The sequence below is a fragment of the Rattus norvegicus genome, chromosome 6, assembly GCF_021556685.1.
Source record: "Rattus norvegicus strain SHRSP/BbbUtx chromosome 6, alternate assembly SHRSP_T2T, whole genome shotgun sequence".
In the NCBI taxonomy this organism is placed as follows: Eukaryota; Metazoa; Chordata; class Mammalia; order Rodentia; family Muridae; genus Rattus; species Rattus norvegicus.
In genome coordinates this window covers 141,003,393-141,008,330 of record NC_141539.1, presented here as the reverse complement: position 1 = coordinate 141,008,330, position 4,938 = coordinate 141,003,393, and the positions used below count along the sequence as shown (strand labels likewise).

General features: G+C 36.4%; 1 non-coding gene and 1 pseudogene across 2 annotated transcripts; both read left to right on the top strand.

Annotated features, from left to right (window-relative positions):
• Nucleotides 1–2,793: 2,793 nt before the first annotated feature.
• Trnaa-agc99 (transfer RNA alanine (anticodon AGC) 99) lies at nucleotides 2,794–2,874 on the top strand. Its single transcript has one exon. It is a non-coding gene; the product is annotated as a tRNA-Ala (tRNA).
• A 476-nt stretch (nucleotides 2,875–3,350) lies between these two features.
• Nucleotides 3,351–4,044, top strand: Ighl10 (immunoglobulin heavy chain like 10; annotated as a pseudogene). Its single transcript, XR_015622648.1, has 2 exons — nucleotides 3,351–3,562; nucleotides 3,667–4,044. The product of XR_015622648.1 is annotated as an immunoglobulin heavy chain like 10 (transcript).
• Nucleotides 4,045–4,938: the final 894 nt, after the last annotated feature.

Genomic DNA, 4,938 nt, shown 5'->3' with positions numbered 1-4,938 from the left:
TATTCAATCATTGCCAATCTTATTCTCATGCCTTTCCTTTGGGCAGGTCATCACAGTTACTGAGTAATTAAGTCCTAATTCCTCCTGTATGTAAGAAATTCAGGGATGGAAATAGAGAAAAGGCTGAATACAAGGTTCTGTGACAGGCTCAATGTGGGCTCCAGCTCAAGGGGAGGCCCCACAAACTGACACCTATACTGAAGTAATGGGGCATTCACAAAAAGCGACCTATCATGACTGATCTCCAAAAGATCCAGCAAGAAGCTAAGACAATCAGATCCAGATACAAAACAAGCCAAGAAATAAAAGCTGCTAAGGAGAAGGGCAACCCTGTAGGAAGACAAGCAATCTCAATTAACCTGGATTGCAGAAATCTCTTAGACAGTGGGTCACTAACCAGGCAGCATACACCATCTGAGATGAGGCCTCCAACACACATATAGCAGAGGACTGCTTGGTCTGTGTTCAGTCAGATAAGATGCATTTAATCCTCAAGCACTGGAGGCCCCATGAATTTTAGAGGTCGGGTAGGTTAGGGACATCCTTGGTGATTCTGAGTGAAGGATGAGTGCGGGCATCCAGAGAAGAGGTATGGGACATGGAACCCTTTGTGGTGTGGAGCAGGAGGGGAATAAAATATGGAGTATAAAATAAATAAATGTATGCATACATACAAACATATATACATAAAAACATACATACATACTTATACATTCATACATAAAAATTAAATTTTAAGTTCTAGAAGGAATCAGAGTTTCTTCTTTCTTAATTTTCTTGGTTAATACAAATTATTAACTGAAATGTAAAGATTAGGAGAAGGAAGCAATCAAGAAGATATAACATGTAGTATATTATGTCAGAATCATGGTTACCATATCCACTAAAATATTTACAAATAATGCACATTTATACACATATTTTATTACATTATTTCAATTAACCGATGAACATAGAATTATATTATTGACATATACCATACTTTATGACTGCTTTATTAATCAAAGTGCCTGCAGTTTTTTGTAGTTGAGAGGTATTGTATATAGACAATGCTATACCTATCTACATAGCAATAGTAGTATTGCTACCTAGTGCAATATTGTCCTTTTTATATATGCCAAGGTATGGTAAAGGTTGGTCATGTAATAATGTTCAGATTTTGAAAGTTATCCTTGCTGCTTTCTTTTTTTTTATTTTTCTTTATTAACTTGAGTATTTCTTATTTACATTTCGAATGTTATTCCCTTTCCCGGTTTCCGGGCAAACATCCCCCTAATTCCTTCCCCTCCCCTTCTTTATGGGTGTTCTCCTCCCAACCCTCCCCCCATTGCCGCCCTCCTCCCAACAATCACGTTCACTGGGGGTTCAGTCTTAGCAGGACCCAGGGCTTCCCCTTCCACTGGTGATCTTACTAGGATATTCATTGCTACCTAGGAGGTCAGAGTCCAGGGTCAGTCCATGTATAGTCTTTAGGTAGTGGCTTAGTCCCTGGAAGCTCTAGTTGCTTGGCATTGTTGTTCATAAGGAGTCTCAAGCCCCTTCAAGCTCTTCCAGTTCTTTCTCTGATTCCTTCAACGGGGGTCCTTGCTGCTTTCAAATGATAAATTTGATTCTTTTTAACCCCATTTTATTAAGTAGACATATCTGATTTTGCCTATATCATGGCTAAAATGAATTATTTCTTTTCTTAAATAAAACTATACTTCAAGAAATTAATTAACCTCCTATCTGGCTATCTCTGTCTTTAATGTCTTAGAATTTGGTCTTAACTATTCTTGAGTTGGTTACTTATTCTCTGTGACATTTTGTTTATTTTCTACATTTTCAAAATTTCTTTATTCTTTGAAGTTAGTTAGTGATGATATATACCTTTAAACATTCTCATTGTGGAAAGTCTGTATTATTTCTCCAATTTTGACATGTGTTTTATTACGCATAATTGTTTGTGTTACTTTGTCAAATATTCAGGTGTTACTCTGATGGACTTGCCTTTCCACAAGTGACTTTCCCTCTCTTGCATATTTCAAAATCCGTTTTAAAAAATATTTCATTTTTCAAAACATTTTAGCTGTAATATGTCAAGGGAGGTTATGATTTATACCAATTTGGTGTTTTGTTTGTAGCAACCTTTTATCTAGAGGATAATTTTTTCCGTAAGTTTAGGAAATCTTATTTTATTTTTTAATGGGAATATTCCCTATGGCTTTGCTTGAATAATCTTCCCTTTAATTTAAACCACGACAATAAAATATATGACTGTTCTCTTTACAGTGTTTCAAACATTTCAATATTTACTCATCTACATTTCTAAATTTTCTAAAAGGCTATTAATATGTGACTATCACTTTACATTATGTTTCAGTCTGGATGCTCAGTTTTTTTTGACATTTTCATGGTATTGCTGTGTCATGTGACTGACTGTATCTTTTGTAATGATTAGGCTTTTATTTTAGAATTATATCAACATTTAATTCATTAGCATATCTTTCCTTTTTTAACTCTCATATTTTATATTTCTTTCACATGTCCTTCTACTCCTTTTGATTTGTAATTGTTGATGAAATTATTGTAGTCTTTGAGCATATTCAGATCCTTTTGAATTGTTTAAAAAAGCCTTACCTATACTTTGTAATCCTCTCTACATAAAGTCATGCATGTAAATGGCAGTAGAAATCATTTCTATGGGCGTACACTCTTTGCAATGGGAAAAGACTGTATTCCTGGCCATTTATTTACCATTTGTTTTACAAGTGTATGTGCCAAGTACCAAGGAGAAGATCAACGATCAAAAAATTTGGGGTTGGGGATTTAGCTCAGTGGTAGAGCGCTTGCCTAGCAAGCACAAGGCCCTGGGTTCGATCCCCAGCTCCGAAAAAAAAAAAGGAAAAAAATCATGATAGGAAAAATAAAGAAGTCACCATTAGAGGAAATATGTGTAAACAGAGAACCTCAAAGTTTTTTTAATTAATAAATGAATAAATCACAAAGAATTTATATTTGTATAGGAAACTAATTTTATAATTACTATGAAGACAGAAGTAGACTTTCACATGTACATTATAGTAAGATTGCAAATATTTGGTTAATAAATATGAATTCACACTATAAATGAGGTTTCTTTTCCTTTTCTGTTTTCCTTTTTGAGGTAGGATTGCATATATTCCATGTTTTATTCAAATTCATAATTCTTCTAACATATTGCTTTACTGGAATTGAACACAATGTTGTAGGCATGCAAAAAATTCCTCTATAAGTTCCCTGTGTCCTGGGAAAATAATGTACAATTTGATGAAACAAATTCTACTTAAGTCCTTTTCTTCTCAGACATTGACACTAATTGTTGTTTCCTCTAAAGGTCTCACAAATGATGTTATAATATAGCAGGAATATATGCAAATAATGTTCCTCTCTGTTCAATAAAATTAGCCTTGACCTCTACAGCTTTAACAGAGACACCCATCTCTGGATCAAGAGTTCTTTCCGTTCAGTGAACAGGCTTGAACACAATTATCCAGCATGGAGTTGGGCCTCATCTGGGTTTTCTTTGTTGCACTTTTGAAAGGTATTTGATACATAAAAAGATATATTGAATGTGTGATTGTGTGAGAATGACAGGGACAGTGGGTATTTGTGACAGTTTACTGACTGGATTTTCTATGTTTGCAGGCTTCCAGTGTGAGGTGCAGCTCGTGGAGACAGGGGGAAGCTTGGTGCAGCCTGGGAAATCTCTAAAACTCACCTGTGCCACCTCAGGATTCACTTTCAGTAACGCCTGGATGCACTGGGTTCGCCAGTCTCCAGAGAAACAACTAGAGTGGGTTGCTCAAATTAAAGCCAAATCAAACAATTATGCAACCTACTATGCGGAGTCTGTGAAAGGAAGATTCACCATCTCAAGAGATGATTCCAAAAGCAGCGTTTACCTGCAGATGAACAGCTTAAAAGAGGAAGACACTGCCATTTATTACTGTACTTGGCACAGTGAGAGGCCATCAGTGTAAACCCAGACAAAAACCTTCCTGCAGGAAGACTCAGTGCCTGTAGAGGGCACCGAGTTCACATGGAAATCAGAGTCAGTGTAGAGTCAGGTGCAGACAGAGGTGAATGCTAATGACTGTTGTCATGCCACTTAATGTCTCCACAGAATGTTCCTTGTGCTTGTGACTGGTAAATTGTAATTTCTGTGAGAACAGTTCTTTTTTTTTTCTGACTTAAACAGAGACACACACAAGTAAACAGCACAAACATATAGTTCACATCCACACAGTTAAAACCCAAGAAATCCTAAGATCTCTTCTACTTTTTAAAATGAGTATGTTGAAATCTCCATAGTTAAATGGTTAAGAAGATTTGCATTTTTGGTGATGCTTCCCCATCAGAAAATTCACAGCAACTTCTCAGGGGTATTCAGATTATGAAAGTAATTTGGAACACACTGCTATTTGTACAACCTAGGAACTCTCAAGTATTAGTGCTTTTCCTAAAAATTTTGCACATCAGTAACATCTACCTCATTTATATTTTTAGCTGACTCAGTTACTTGGTCTGTATCTGCTTCATCATAGATATGACTTTTTTGTTGTTGGTGGTGTTCTAGAAAAACCTGAAACCTGTGTTCTCAACACTGACAAGAGCCACCTCCCTTACACTCATCTGAGGCCCAGGCTCTATCGCTTGTGTAGAATTGGGGAAGTTTGTTGGCAAAAGTTTGGTCCAAGTTTTCCCGACCCCTTCTTCTTTGTCCTGATATAGACACATTACAAATTTCTAAACATGATTTAGAAAAATAATTGTATGCTAAACCTAAATATTACTCTTCTATGGATGACAAACTGACCATCTTCAGTTCCACCATTTTGTGCCACTTTGGGAAGAGTGGCAGATGAGTCTCCTGGTGAGCAGTGACCTGGAGAGTTCAGTGCCCAAATCTCTCAGACA